The 16,543-nt window shown below is 44.3% G+C and overlaps 1 protein-coding gene across 3 annotated transcripts in view; it reads right to left on the reverse strand.

The window, feature by feature from the left end:
- SGSM3 (small G protein signaling modulator 3) overlaps positions 1-11,509 on the reverse strand; it is a 33,271-nt gene extending 21,762 nt beyond the window's left edge. The window contains exon 1 of one of the 3 annotated variants that reach the window (XM_031463324.2): positions 11,401-11,509. The gene's annotated coding sequence lies outside the window, so the exon portion shown is untranslated. The remainder of the gene's footprint in view (positions 1-11,400) is intronic. The other 2 variants (XM_031463321.2, XM_031463323.2) reach the window with 2 other exon arrangements.
- Positions 11,510-16,543: the final 5,034 nt, after the last annotated feature.

Here is a 16,543-nt window from a genome sequence, read left to right on the forward strand (position 1 = left end):
GCCCTATATCCAGGTCCGAGCCCGGTGCCTGACCTGTGCAGGTGTGGACTGTTTGGTGAACGGAGGCAGTACCAAATCATGGAACACCCCCACATACAACAAGTTCCTTCTTACGTTTCCGAGCTTGACCCCTTCTGCTCCCACTGCTTGCAATGCTCCCCACTTCACCTGACTTTTCATTCTTCAAGGCTCGGCTCAGGCGTTTCCTCCTCCAGGAAGCCTTCCCTGACATACCCTCTCGCCTCTGGCTTGTGTCATGTGCTCCTATCCCACTATCTGTAACATATCATATAACCTATCTATAACATATTTATCTTAATAATAGCCACCACTCACTGCAGGCTTTCTGAGTGCCAGCAACTCTAATAAGCAGAGCTGGATTAAAGCCTTTAGGAGCCCTTTCGTCCAGCAATTCCCACTTCAGGAAATTCATACTACGCTTGAGAAAAATGACTCATACAAGGTAATTCCTTACAGCATTGTTTGTGACAGCAAAATGTTAGATGGTAAAATAGAAAACCTAAGTCAGCAGGGGACTGGCTGAATAACTCACAGCACCTCTCTATAATGAAATACAGCGAGCAGCTGGGAGAAAGAATGAGTCGGCTATTCATGTGTTGATAGGGAATGATCTCCAAGATACACAGCTAAGTAAAAACAGCAAGGTGCAAAACAGTGAGAAGAATGGTAAACATCTGTGCAAAAAAGAGAGGAAATTGTCACATAAAATTTACAAGGCTGTATGTGAGACAAACTGGGTGGCAGATTTTTAAACTCAATGCCCTTTTGTACTTTTTCAATTTTGACCTATTTTAATGTCCTACCTATTTAAACAGAGTTAAACATGAAAAAAATTAAAGACTTTAGATAGCCACAGAAAAAAGATTAGGGTGCTCCCTATTTAATTCCACATAAAAATAAAATGCATATGAGGAAGTTCAGCAATGTTTAGATTTTTTCCAAGATGACTTTTGCTATGTTTCTACAAAATGCCCAATGTCAAGTTCTTCCCATTTTGTTTTATGTCTCTGCTTTATTAGTGCCCTCAGCACATGCCTGGTTTACTAATGAGTCAATCCAGCAAAGCTGATGTGCATTAGATCCAATGAAGACATTTTGGTCCTTAACACACCTGACCCCTCAGTAGCATCCCATGCTGTAACCACTTCCTCCTCCATGAAGCACTCACTTCTCAAGGTAAGAGTCATAACTTTCGGTTTTCCTCCTGGCCCTGCTGGCTCTGCTTCTTAGTCTCCTTTCCCAGGTCCTCCTCCCCTGCTGGTTCCTAAAATGCCTTAATGGTCTATCCTAGACCCTCCTCTAGTTCTTTGCATCCTCCTTCACTCTTGGCTTCCTTTACCATCCACATCCAGGACACACCTCTCTCTGAACCTCAGGCCGGCATATCCAACTGCCCACTGGGCCACTCCTTCACACTCATCAAATTTACCACACTCCAAAGTTAAGTTGTCCTCTCCCTCGTGAACCTGCCCTCCTCCTGGGCCCCTGCCTCAGGAAGCTGGCATCACTACCCAGCTACCCACTTTCTCCAGCTAGAACTGGGCATCACAGTCAAGAGGTTGCCCATCTTCCCACATCTAACCCTCAACTCTTAGGCCTTCCCTAATGTTTTCTGAAACTTCCCTTTTCTCTTCAACCTGTTGCTACTTTCCAGCTGGGGCTTCATTTCTCATCGTCACGGCTACTGCGAGTTCCCTAACTGGCATCTCTGCCTCCACTCTTGCCCCCTGCCCCCTCTGCCCCATCTACTCGCTACCCTGCAGCCACAGAAATCCTTTTAAATTGCAACTGATCATGCCCTTCTCCGCTTTAAAACCTTTTTTCTTCTCTCTGACTTTCGGAAAAAACCCAAATTTGTTAACTTAGTTTACAAGATTTCATGACCTAGTCGTCTCTGCTGACCATCCCAGCCTCACCTCTCAGCCCTGGACACTGACTCAATGCTCCATCCACAACACCCTTCTTTCAGGCCGTGGACCCTCCGCTTGCCCTCAGAACATGCTGCTAAATGAAGCAGCTGCCGCAGTTCATGAAGGGTCTCAAAACTTGAGCCCCATCAAACACCATGATAAGGCAGCCAGTGGCACTAATCTTCCAGAACTGGCACCCCACTCCAGTCACCCCAATCATTCTTGTTAAGAACATGTTTTTGTTGTTGTTGTGGGTAGGTTTACTTATTTATTTTTCTCTTAGAGGAGGTACTGGGGATTGAACCCAGAACCTCGTGCATGCTAGGCGTGCAATCTACCATTTGAGCTATACCCTCCCTCTAAAAAAACATGTTTATTATTCTCATTACTCTTCACCTAGTGCCAAAGACATCCACATTTCTCCACTGCCTGCCCCCAAATTGGCATCAGCAAAAGAGCAACATGACCCCAGGAACCAACTGGACTTTGAGCTCTACTCCTTCCAGGCCCGCTCCCATGGGCTTATACTGGGGGTGGCCTTCCCTTCCCTGAATCAATATTTCCTTTGTGACCAGAGAGTGTTCCTTTAGGCAAGGCTTAGGCGTGACTGAGCAAAGCAGAGCACAGACTGGAAACGGGAGGCTCAGCTCAGAATCCCGCGAGCCCAGGTATGGCTCCTGTTTCCTGCACAGCAGTGCCAGCTAAATGGAGCGCTCGCTCCTGTGCAGGCTTCTGGCCCGTGCCCTCCCACCCAGTCCAGGTCTCAGGCAGAATAACCACCCAAGGTAAGCTGGTTACTTCCCTGAGTCCCACCCAGGATCAGTCCCCTGAGATTACAGCCTGGAAGCACCTGGACTGTGATAAGAAAGTAGGAGCAGGGACCCGTGTCATTCCCACCACCAGGGCTGGGGGACAATAACCCCTTTAGAAGTAAAAGTGAAGCATGTAGGTAGCTAACCTCAACTCAACATTCTGGTAGCTCTGAAAAAATAAGAGACAAGAGTTTTTGGGGAAAATAAAGCTCCTGGAGGGTTGACTGACAAAAAAAGACCCTGAGAAATATACAGTTAGGTTTTATATTAACATAGGAGCTTAGGGTACGTAAAGGGAACAGATGACAAATACAGTTAACGAAGTCCCTATTCCTCATACACTTAAACCATAGAGATCCAAAAACTATATTTAAGCTACCTATTTGGCCACACCATCTATATAATTGCTGGAAAAATTTTTCATTTGCAGATATGAAAATACCTACCTAATAACCCTAAAGCATGGTAATCCAGTCCTATTTGCTTTGTGGCCATGAATGGATGGAGGCATTAGAAGAAAGATACAGTGAAAGAAGGAAAAATATTTGTGGAGCACTTAACATTCTGCTAAGCGTTCCCCATCTTACATTTGAGAAAACCAGGGCTGCCCATATGGAACATCAGTGAGTCAGAGGCGACTCCAAGGCGACCCCTCTACCACACTGCAGCACAGATTGGATCACACCCAGACCAGCAGCATCATCACCAGAAATCCCAGGAAAAGTGTCAATTCTGCAACGCAGTTTTCAGGGAAGACCACGAAGCCTCTTACGGGTGTGCAAGAACTATGTGCCCTGACTTGGGGTAAGGCGCCCAGTGGGAGCCAGCCAGGGTTAAAACACGACTCCACAACTGTACTAGGAAACATTAATTTTCGTGAAAATTCCAAATTACACACAAATTAGGAGAGAATCCCCATACTACATGAGCAAATGAATTTCTCTAACAGACCGGCACCTACACTTAGAGGTCACTGGCTTCTTCAGTCCTGGGTGCAGGGCAAAGGCACTCAGACTCACACATGGTAGCGTCAGAAGGATCCTTTGAGTTCATCTCCTTCTCATTGCTTTCAAAAGAGAGAAATTGAGGTCAAAGAGGTCAAAAGACTGATTTAAAGCCTTACAGAGAGTAGGGGACTGAGCCGGACCAGAAGCTGAGTCCCCTACTTCCACTATTTCAAAGTCAAACTGAATCGAAAACTTGGGAACAACTTGGGAACAGGCAAATTAGATCACACTCAGACCAGCATCATTATCACCAGAAATTCCAGGAAAACCATTGCAGGAGGTTGTCCTCCTGCTGTTGTAAACCTTAGGGTTGGGCAGACCATACCTTCTTTGATGGTCCTGCCTTCCATTAAATAATCTACAATATTCTGGTAGCTCTTTGTATCGGCTGATTTAAACAATCAGATCTGTACACGTAACTGCTACCTCGTAGGTATGACACTACCATTTTGAACCAACACTGAAACCCTTGTCTGGTCCAGCTCACACAAGTTCTCCTCATCCTCGCTGGAAACACGCTCCCTGGGCTACTGACCTTCCCTGTGGCTCAGCAGCTGCCATTCCTCTCTCCCTGACCTGATGCACGTTTCCTTCAGGGCTTCCGAGCCTCTCCCGTTTCTTCAGACCCACAGCTGCTCCCTGCTGCCACCCACTCCCAGCTGATGACCTGGTTTCCAGCCTTAACAAAGCTGCAGTCATCTGGCTTGAGTTTCCTCAACTTCCTCCTCCTCCATGTCATCACTGCTCAGTCTTTTCACCTGTCTTCTCCTTCTACCAGCCCTCTTGGGGAGGAAGTAGCCTCCCTCCCTTCCCAGGTTAACTCCTCCACCCACAAAAACCTTTCAGTCCACTTTCTTGACAGCATCTTCAGCCTCTTCCTCTCTGCTGGCTTCATGTCTGGTGCGTACGGTACTCAGATCTCCTGTATCCTTGATTAAAACAAAACAAAGCAGCTCTCCCTGGGCCCACTCAAGCCTCCTACTTCCCTACGTCTTTTTCCCTGCCTCACCGTCATACTTTTCAAAAGCAGAGTAGAATTTTGCTCCTATGCCTCACCAATCAACTCACTCTTTAAGCTTCTCCTCACCACCTAGACTTGCTAAGGTTTCCAGTGGTTTTCTTGTCATCATATGGAATCCTCTTCCTTTGGCCTCACACTGATGGCGTGGGCTTTTCTTCTGTACTTATCTGCTTCTTTACAGACTCCTCTTCTTCCTCCAGACTCCCCCCAAAACATTCCCCAAATCAGTCTTCTCTTTTTCAATCCACTCCTAGTGGATTACTACTGGGGAATCCATTCCTGTTCCTAGTGGGGAGTTAGCTATCACTGCTGTGCAGATAAACTATAAATCTGTACCTGCAGTCATGACAACACCCCTGGTATTTCCAGCTTCCTGCTGTTGGATGGCTTCAGTTGACTTATCCCATAACACATCAAAATCTGTATTCTTCAAACGAATGTATTTTTATTCCATCTCAGATGATTCTTTTGATTTTCCTAATTCTTCTTCAGGACACTCAGATTCTAAGCTTCAGGGTAATTTCTGGCTCCTACTTTTATTCTCACACTGAATCAGTTGCAAAGTCTATTGATTTTACCTCTAAAATATTTCTAAGCATCTCTCTTTCCGCTGCCTTAATCTAGACCCTGTCACTTTTCCCAGCCACTACAAAAATCTCCTAACAAGTTTCTGCAAACTCTGGACCCTATCCTTCCATTCATGTTAAACAAATACTAGATTAATATTCCCTGCAGCATAGCTCTGATTACCCGGTTCTCTCTTCATCTTCCTCCAATGGTCCCCAATCTACCTGTTGAGTCAGTTCTTGATTTCCCCTTCGTACCCTCACTGCAATCTCCACGTGCTTCTGTACCTGTATCTATATTGTTCCGCCTGCTTAGAAGCCACCTCCCATTTCCAAATGTCCAGATTCTATCCGTCCTACAGTATTCAGCTTAAATAACATGTCTGTGAAACCTGCCCTAGTCCTTTCTCCCAACACTTACATTTTGTGTCGAGGAAATATTCAGTCACACAACATACATTTATTGAGTGCCTACTATGTGCCAGGCACTATTCTAAGTGATAGGGACACAACAATGCTCAGAACAGATAAAATTCCCTACCCGCCCCCCACCCCCCCCGGATCTGGCATTCTACAGGAAAACAAGTGATTAAAAAAATAAACAGGAAATTATATTGGGAGGGTATAGCTCAGGGGTAGAGCATGTGCCTAGCATGCATGCAGTTCTGGGTTCAATTCCCAGTACCTCCAATAAAAAAAAAAAAAGGAAAAAAATAAAATTGAAAAAAGAAGAAACTGAACTGTATGCCAGGTGAGGAACAGTACAGCCAGATGAAGCAGGAAAGGGGTGAGGCAGTTTCAGGGAGCTGCTATTTGAAAGCAGGCGGTCGGGGAAGGCACAGTGACAAGGAGACATGCACAGGGTGAGAGGCTGGGTGAAGCAGAAGTGCAGGGAGCAGGGGAGACTGGCACACATGCAGTGAGCACAGGAGGCCAGGCGAGAACAGTCCGTTCTAAAACAATCTCTAGGTCTCAGGGTCTGGAGACTGAGGTTTCAAGCAGAGAACTGTTATCTCAGAATAGAGGAGAACTTCACAGATCATTTAGTACAACTGCCCATTAGATGATTAAACCCCTTCAGTACACCTCTCGGGGCACTGGCATGTCTGGGTTTAAACAATTTCAGTGCGTCTGCCCACCTCCACGCGCCAAGGAGCCTGCCCACCCTCAGGCAGCCCCGCCTTAGGCTTGCACTCCAACAGAAATCTCTTTGCTAGTAACGTCTCCCCTTTTTTCTTCTCAGGGACACTTCGTACACTAACTAAAATAACCTTCAGGTCTTCTATGAACTTTCTCCTCCCTTCAGGTTAAAGTTAACCCATTATTTTAGCTCTTCCCTAAGTGACATGGACTCACCCCATGAAGCAGCAAGTTAAGGAGTCTCAGCTGCAAGCCACAAAAACTGACTTTAGGTAACAAACTATGTGATACAAGAAGGTACTGGCAGGCTCTGCAGAGGGGCACAGAACTGAGGAAAAGCTGGAGACTCAGGTCTCTGAGAACAAGTAACAGACCAGCTCCAGTGTCTAGATATTAGGAGTTAACCCATGGCAGTGATGAAGGAGCCGTGGCTGTCACTGTCATTCAACCGAAGATTCAAAATAAAGGAGCGACACATCTATTTCCCTAACAGAGACTGGCCTACTCTGGGCCGTGTCCCCATCACCTGCGCAGTCAGGGATGGACTGTCTACTCAAGGCAAAACTGAGCTGCTGTTCCCAGAAAAACCTGGACTGGACTCTGGATAGGCCCAAAGAGCATATGTCCACTAAATACTCTCAAAATGTGACGCCTCAGATTCAACATAAGGACGCAGGTGTGGGGGAGCAGCGAAGCCAGGGTGCTGCCTCCACACTTGCTGTGTGACCTCAGGCAAAGGACCAAACTTAGGCCTCAGTTCCTTTCTGAAAGATGGTGAGGGTCACAACATTTCAACCAAATAAGAAAAATGTATGTGAGATGCTTTATAAGCACAAAGCTAACCACAGTAGCCAGCACTTATTGCCTGCCTGTCACACACATTTCACATAGATTATTTTATTTAATCTTAAAAAAACCCAAACCCTACAAAGTAGATTATGAGCACAAACCCTGGAGTCTGACCACCAAGGTTCAAATCCTGACTCCACCACTTACTTGTGAATGAGCGAGTTACTTAGCTTTTCTGTGAGTGCTTCCTCACCTTAAATGGGCATAATACTGATAACGTGTAGAGAGGTGAAGACTGAGTTAAAGCAAAATTCTGAGAACTGTGCCAAGTCTACAGTAAACACCCAATAAATATTAGTGGCGACAGTAGTGGTAATTATCCCAATTTTACAGGTGAACAAAATGAGGCACTGTGAAGTTATATCACTTATGTTAAGTTTTCAAAGTTTAAAATGGTAGAGCCAGAATTTGAACTTCACCTTGGATGCTAACTACTATACTACACTCTACTGACTTCAAAAGTTAAAAAAAAAAAGTGATATTTGGACTTTAACCCTATAAACCTCAAGTCACACAAATGAAGGATATTTACAAATGAAACTCACACATAAGAAGAGGGAAATGATCTGTTGTTTCATGTCTTTAGAATGCTAGCTAGAAGGCTAACTAGATATCTAAGAAGGCCAGGAAGAGTTGTATGGTTTCGTTAAGAGAAAAAAAAAAATCCTCTCTTAGCCCTCACTGGAAATCAGGCCTGTGCCAAGAACAAGCCTCCTGATGCCTGGATGGTGCTTTCAATCTTATTGATAAAGGCATTTAATGATTCCAAAGAAATTAACTTCCCTAAACAATTCACATTATTAGCAAAGGAAACAAAAAATACATACAAAACCTACATCATAAATACTTATACAAAAGAGAAATGTGTTTATAACTGGAAAAGAGGCATCATATTAGAAGTGAAAATACAGTTAGCTGTGCCTATGGAAAAGAGGCGAATGTCTCTCTCCTCATTTATGAATTGTGAGCATAAATTAACAAGCCTAAATGTTCAAAAAGGGAAGGTGACTATATGTATACTATTCAAACAATGGCGTCTTCAAACGTAGTTCATAAACCACGCTGCAGGTCAGCCTCATCACTCAGTCATGTGGCACGGCCGAGAGCACAGCACCTACCAGCACCCTATGAGGTATTCATTCCACACATACCTGGTGATCACTGTTCTAGGAGACAGGCAGGAGGTGGTGAAAGACAAAGGCCCTACCTTCACAGAGCTGACGACGGAGGCAGGATTATAAATAAGGAATTAAGGCTCAGTGCCCAGGTCTGTCATACTCCAAAGCCTACACCGTGTATTTCAACTGTATCATGGCTCACTGGTGAGGGACAACTTCTCCTAAAAGTCCGCACCTGAGCATGCAGTCCTGACACCACTGTCTGGAACAGTTTAGGCTTTCTCTCTGTTGGCAGTCCAGAGTCACCTTCTCAGTGAAGTGTTCCTCCCCCTACGCCCAAGAGCAAAGACTGCTTGGTCAGCAGTTAACACATATTGATACGTATGAACTTCTTTTTCTCCCTCATTAGTTCCTCAACTCCTTTAGGGCAAGAACCACACCTCAGCCTCTTTGTAAGTACATACAGCAGGTATTCAATAAATGGCCAAGTGGAGCTCATGAGAGCAATTTCACTAAAGGGTGGAGGCCAGACTGCATGAACTAGAAGCACATGGAAGAGAAGGGCATAGAGTCTGCTTTCTGAGAATAAGTCTAGAAGGGAAACAGACGGGAAACGGTAGTAGTTTAAAGAAGAAATGCAATCACAGGAAAGTTACGGTGTTTTTGTTTTTGTTTGTCTTTTAAGAATGAGAAGGAACTGAACGTATGTGTTGGTGAGGCAGTACCGCACAGGAGAAAGAGCATGGGTGTCAGAGTCAGAGAGACTTGAACTTGAATTCTGGTCCTGTCACTTACTATGTCTGTAGACAAATCACTGAACCTCTGTTCTTCAACTTACATATATAAAATGAGAATGGTAACACCTGCAGCTTACTGTGACGATAACAGCATCTGGCAAACACAAGACATTCAATAAATGGTATCAGTGATCATTACTGTATATGGAAGCCTGGACTCTGCCTTTCTAACCCCTCCCACATAATTTGTGCTTCCATCCAGATTTCCTGTCTCACTCTGCGTGTAATATGTGATGGCAAAGAAACAGGATCCTTATTTCTCCTGTGTGTACCACCCTCTGCTAGTTCACTTCCTTGTGACAGTCTGCATGAGCCCATGAATGGCTGCTGTGGAAAATTACTGATATCATCAGCTGAGGAACAGAGACAATCTGGAGAATAAGCAGATAAACATGTTAAATCATCAAATGTACCAGATTTTGAGCTCCTGCCAAAACGTTCATTGAGAACTAGGAAGAGAGAAACCGAAAACACAAACACACAGAATACTGTTTAAGTTTCTAAGCCAAGGAGGTGTTCCCAGCATCCACTCTGGGCACAGAGAGATGGCAGCGTGATAAGAGATGAATCCTGAGTCCCTTTCTCAATAATTTCACCCTGATGTTGGGTTCATTTCTGTGAGGTACTACTCTACCTCATCGACTTTTCTGTCAACCTGACGAGCCCCCAAACTCACAAGATTAGTATGCTCTTTTATATTTAAACCATTTTTGTTCACAGCCTTTTTTTTTTTCTTTTTTTGTAAATGGAGACACTGAGGATTGAACCCAGGACCTCCTGCATGCCTAGCATGCCCTATACCACTGAGCTACACACCGCCCCCCACCTTCACAGCCTTTTAAAGTTAATGCTCATGGGTCATGTTCGCCTGTTACCAATATCTCGTCAAGAGAAACAACTCACCCGGGGCCGTCTCTCACAGATCACACACCTCCAGGTTTAAAAGGGATAAGGGAAAAGGGCTAACGCCCAGGCTAATGCAACAATTAGTGATGAAAAGGCTAAAGGCACCAGGAATTATCAAAAGACAGGCAGGAAAGATGTTGACTTTTACTTAAGATCAACTCCAAACTACTCACAGAGAACAGAAGTAATTATATAAAACAAGATATAACTGTTGTTTAGAGTTCAGAGTGAACTGGAAGATGAGGAAAAGAAGTAGGAAACGTGTATCTACAAACTTAATCACAAACATAATCACAAAAGCTACAAATAAACAAGCTGAGATGAAAATTCAGGTTTTGTGAAACAGAGTCTGATTAGGGACCTGAATTTATCCAGAAAGAATAAGAAAGAAGGGTAACGAATATTCCAGGCCCCTCTAAATATCCCACCAAAAGGGAAACAAAATATGCAGCAAAGATTGGAAAAAAACGAATAATTTCTTACCGAAAAGAAATTTTAAATTTTTTTCCCTCCATATAAGAAACATCTTGAATCTTAAAACTATATATGAGAATAATTTTCAAAATTCCAATCTTAACTACGCTGGGTGGTCCTGACTAATACATGCCTCAATTTCCCCAGTGTTAAAATACGCTTATTACAGTGTGTTCCAAATCTGGCCTGAATCTGAGCCTGTGTTCTGACCCCAGACCTGAACCTTTAACGTAAAGTTACAAGTCAAACCTAAGCAAGACTTTGCTGCCGTAAATATGTCTGCATCAGCCGTTCTTTAAAATTAAAAAAAAAAAAAAAAAAAAAAAGGGTCCCAGTAATTAGGTGCAGTTTCTGTAAAACCGCTCCCAGCTGAGGGAGGGGGACGTATCGCGCTCGAGCCCCCAGGGCACTTACGCTCGGGTGCCCGCGGCCCCCAGCTCCCGCTGGGCCGTGCTGGGGGTCCCGCCCCCGGGAGGCCGCCCCCTCGGCGTGACGCGGGGGCACCAGGTCCGAGCACCGCCCGCGCCCCTGCAGGCCCCGTACCGGACCCCGCGAGCCTGCGCCTGGCCGCCGCTCGCCAGGACCCCCACCCCACCCGCCGCACGAGCGAGGGCCCGGCCGGGCGCCGGTGGTGCCTCCCTGCTCCTCGGCCGGTCCGTCCGTCAGTCCGTGGGTCAGTCGGTCTGTCCACGTCCCCCGGTTCCCGACCGGAGGGGCATGTGTGGCGCCGGGCCCCGCAGACCCGGCGAGTCGCAGCCGACCTCTCGTTCCACACTCACCTGCCCCACGGAGGATGTCCACCTGCCCGCCGCCGCTCGTCGCCGCCAAGGTGCCAACCCGGGTCGGGCTCGTGCTCAGCTCCGTCAGCGCTCGGCGGCGCCACTGCGCACGCGCGCCGGGTCCAGCAGGACGGCCGCGGGGCATGCTGGGGGCTGTAGTCTTTCGGGCCCGCTGGGCAGGCGCGGCGACGGGTCTCCGCGTCTCTTGTACCCTGTACGCCAGCCTCCTTTTGGAGCCGAGCCTGGTCCTCTGGCGGGCAGCGGGCACAGGCGATCCTTGAAGCCCAATTTTGGCCTAATGATGACTGCTTGGCGTCCGGTCTGCACTGCAGCGCGAGGAGTTAGGGGAATATGGGGTGAACCAGTGGTCAGGATGGGAGATAGACGCGGCTGGGGTCTGGGAAGGAGCGGCTTTCTTGATGTTCATTTTATAAATAATTAAATGCCTTCTTTATCGGTGTATAAACCAGTCCTAGACCAGCCTGATCCACTCTTACACAATTCACAGGCCTTGGAAGGAGCCACAAATTGGAAATTAGTTGAGGTCATGCCCAAGAAATTGAGTCTCCGGGCATAATACAGTGAGTGGGTGTAGCCAGAGGCCTGCATTTGAGTCTGTCCACCGCTGCTGGCCAAGTTAGCTCACCCATAAAATGAGAATGTGAACTTTCAGTTGTTGTGAGAACCAGATGCTGTTTGAGGAAATGTTAAAAGCACAGTGCCAATGAACAGTCCATGAAGGTGGCGGGGCCCTCTCCTTTTGATATCCAGGTCCCACTTGACATCTGGCTCTACTTTGGAAAAAAAGTGCTTGCTTTAGAAAGGTCACTAAAAGCTACAATAATATTACAGGAATATTTGTCTGGAAATCTTACTCTACTCTGAAGAAATATACTACATTTAATCTCAGAGCTGCTTATTAATATAAGCTCAGGTTCCCAACTGCGTTCCAAAGTGGTGATGATGCAGTGAATTAATGGGAACCATAAGCAAAGTCTACAAAACACAGTTAAGTCATTCTCAGTCATGACCTCACTATCATGCTCACTTTACAAAGAACTTACTTTCATGTTACTCACAACACTCCTGTGCTAAAGCAGCACAAATTTTATTAGAATTTTACAGAGAAACCGGCCAAAATAATGAAAATAAGTAATTGAAGAACTGCAGATAAGGAGGGCCAACTCCAGAGTTACATGTGGATTTTTGACTGCAGAGGGTCAGTGCACCTAACCCCCATGTTGTTCAATGGTCAATTGTACTTGGCCCATTCTCACAATGGGCACCATCCTAATCACAACTCAAATTTAAAGCCATGGCAGAGATATAACACTCTCCTATAGTTTTAAACTTGTCAGTGCCCTAAAGCCATAGCAATGAAAGGCTACATCATTTGTGGATGGAAACCTGACCTGAAGCATCCGTGGCTCCAGTCTCCCTCCCAATCTCACTTGTGGCCACTTGTAACCACTATTTGATAGAAGCTTGTTATTTTCTAAGAAATACCTGGGGAGATTAAGGACAAGAGGGTCCACAGTAGCTCCCAAGTATCCCTTCAAGGTCCTCGTTCCACTCCAGCTTGGGCTGAGGTGTTACCTAACCACAGCTTGTGGTCCACTATAGATGAGGAAGGTCCAATACACCACAAATATGAGAGAACCTGCAGTACAAATTAGGGCGTCACAATCTGAAATGCAACTCAAACATGACCTTTCTAAGGCCAAAGGATCCTGTTATATGAGAAGATACAGAGGGCCCCTTGTTTTATTCCACCCAAAAACTCATTTCTCATCTGACCTTTTGTCCAAGTAGTCACCTACAGATCGTCTCATCCTCTGAAGTGCTCATCTTGAAATCTGGGCTGGAAACCCAGCTCAGTTTCTTCTTCAGTTTGGATTTTTCATGAAGACAAATTACCACACATACTCACCACTTAAACCATTTCCTCCCCCGCCCCAAGAAATTTGGCCTCTAAGAATTTCTCTGTATAGTATACAGCACTTAATGAGGTAAGAATAAGGTCACACCAGATCCAGAACTGAAAAACCAAATTCTGCTTTTACCTCTAGTCATGTCTAGAATTAGCTAAGTTTACGAGCTAAATTTTGTGTCCCTTAGACTATGTCTCTGATAAAGAACATAACTTGTAAGTAATATATATAAATTCCAGCCAGTATTTTAAAAATGTTATAATGACTAAATATAATTTCTGCTCCAGGTGAAATCCTGGAACAGAAAATGGTCATTAAATAACAAGTAAGGACTTTATTTAATCATATATCAAAATTAGTTCATTAACTATGAAACTTATATAAGATATTAATAACAGGGGAAACCAAGTGTGTCATATATGAGGATTCTCTATACTACATTTGCAATTTTTCTGTAAATCTAAAACTTCTCTAAAATTTAAATAAAAATTGCACTCAGAACTTGAAAGAGTGCACAAAAGCAAACAGAAAATATAAAATACCTAGGAATAAATCTAACTAAGGAGGTAAAGGACCTGTACTCAGAGAACAGTGACTCTGATGAAAGAAACTGAAGACAACATAAACAGATGGAAAGATACACTGTGTTCAGGGACTGGAATAATATTGTTAAAATGACCACACTACCCAAGGAAATCTACAGATTCAATGCAGTCCCTAACAAAATACCAATGGCATTTTTCACAGAACTAGAATAATTCTAAAATTTGCATGTAAACACAATAGCCAAACAGCCAAAACAATAGCCAAAACAATCTTGAGAAAGAACTAAGCTGGGGTATCACGCACCCTGGCTTCAAACCATACCACAAAGCTACAGTCCCCAAAATAGGATAGCATGCACATAAAAACAGAACCAAAGATCAATGGAACAGGATAGAGCCCAGAAATGAACCTGCACTTTACGGGCTGTTAATCTATGACAACGAGGCAAGAATATACAATGAAGACAAGACAGCCTCATAAATAAATGCTGTTCGGAAAACTGGGTAGCTACGCGCAGAAGAATCACTGATGAGTGTCTGCAAGGATGTAGGGAAAAGGGAGCCCTTGTGCACTGTTGGTGGGAATGCAGATTGGTACAGCCACTATAGAGAAGTGTGGTTTCCTCAAAACATTAAAAACAGAACTACCATATGATCCAGCAATTCCACTCCTAATTAGAAAAGATATATGTACCTCTTATGTTCGGTGCAGCATTATTTACAGGAGCCAAGATATGGAAGCAACCCATGTGCCCACCAACAGATGAATGGATAAAGACGTGGTAATATATACAACAGATTACTCAGAGTGAAATCTTGCCATTTGCAACAGCAATGGATGGACCTAGAGGGTATTACACTGGGTGAAATGTCAGACAAATACTGTATGATTTCACTTATATTTAGAATTTAAAACAAAAGAACAAAACATAACAATAGACACAGTCATAGATACAGACAACAGGTAGTTGGCTGCCAGAGGGGAGGGTGGGGGAGGGACGAAGAAATAAGTGAGGGAATTTAAGAGGCACAAACTTCCACTTGGAAAATGAGTCACGAGTATGAAATATACGGTGCTGGTAATAGTTAATAAATGTGTAGTATCTTCTTATGGTGACATACTGTAACTAGACTTATGGTGATCATTTTGAAATGCATTAAATACCAAATCACTATGTTGTGTTAATAGGAACTAACATAGTGTTGTAGGTCAATTATACTTCAAAAACAAACTCACAGAAAAAGAGATCAGATTTGTGGTTACCAGAAATGGGGGGAGGGCAGATGGATGAAGGCAGTCAAAAGGTACAAACTTCGTTGTAAGATAAAGAAGGGATGTAATGTACAACATGATAATTATAATTAATACTGCTGTAGTTGTTAGGAGAGCAAATCCTCAAGTTCTCATCACAAGAAATTTCTTTCTTTAATTTTGTATACGAGATGACGTATGTTCACTAAACTTACTGTGATAATCACTTCATGATTTTTGTAAGTCACCATTATGCTGTACATCTTACACTTTTACAGTGCTGTATGTTAATTATATCTCAATAAAACTGTTAGAAAAAAAATCACCTTAAACTCATTAGTCAAGAAACCACACTATCTCATTATATAGCTTTCCAGCATTTTTTTTTTTTTAACTGTTTCCTATTCATTTACGTTGACTCATTCCCCATTCTCTGGTTGGTTGAAGTTCAGGATGGACTCCCTTCCATGGCAGGCAGACCAAACCAACAGCAGCCTCCTCCTCTCAGCCTGCTCCCAGACTAACCACACCAAGAAGAGATAAAGATTGGTGAACACTCGTGGGCTTAGGAAGGAAAATGACATTTTCTGAGTACCTTCTTGTTAGACCTTGGATTTACATCACTATTGTGGAGGCACCTAACCTCTGTGCTTCCTCTTTAGGACATCAGACTCTCCTGGTTATCAAGTGAAATCTATTGTCAGCCAGGGAAGGAGGGGAGTTAAGTGCCCAGGTGTCTTAGAAGGCTGTCCCACAGTCCACTCAGACCCTGATTTCTGGATGGTTCTGATCCTGGAGCTTGCATCCTTGGTTAACTGAATTCAATCTAATCTTCAAGAAGCCATGAGAGTTCTCTTTCCTCAGCCAACCTGCAACCCACCCAAATGCCTTTAATGAAAATGTTAACATAAGATCAGATAACAAAACTGCCCTTAAGAGTATACCACAAGAATGTAAACATAAAACCAAAAGAGAATGGAAAAGGAAAGACACATAAACCCACCAAATAGCCCAGGAAAAAAAACCAGCCAAACCACCAATCACAAGAGATCAGAATTGTCAAAATAAGACTGTCATCTATTTCCTTATTTTCTATGAGTAAATTTATTACCTAAAATCCGTGGTATCTGATATTCCCAGTGTGTCTGGTATATAACAGAAGTTCTCAGATTACATTAGAAATGCATGGATAGGAGTTGCTTCCTCTTCAGGGGCCGCGAGTAGGGAAGGAAGCAGACAGCATGTCTGAACAAAGCCCGGCAGTTAATTCCTCGTGCCAGACCTAGTAGTTTCAAACATGCCAGAGAGTCTCATGAGAGCGGAATCTCGGAGTAATCAAACCGTCTCTGGAAGAACTGAAATGTCATGGGGCTCCGGGCCATCCATACGTGTCTGCTGCACTGAATTGGGTTTAG

The sequence above is a fragment of the Camelus dromedarius genome, chromosome 11 (assembly GCF_036321535.1).
Source record: "Camelus dromedarius isolate mCamDro1 chromosome 11, mCamDro1.pat, whole genome shotgun sequence".
NCBI classification, from domain to species: Eukaryota; Metazoa; Chordata; class Mammalia; order Artiodactyla; family Camelidae; genus Camelus; species Camelus dromedarius.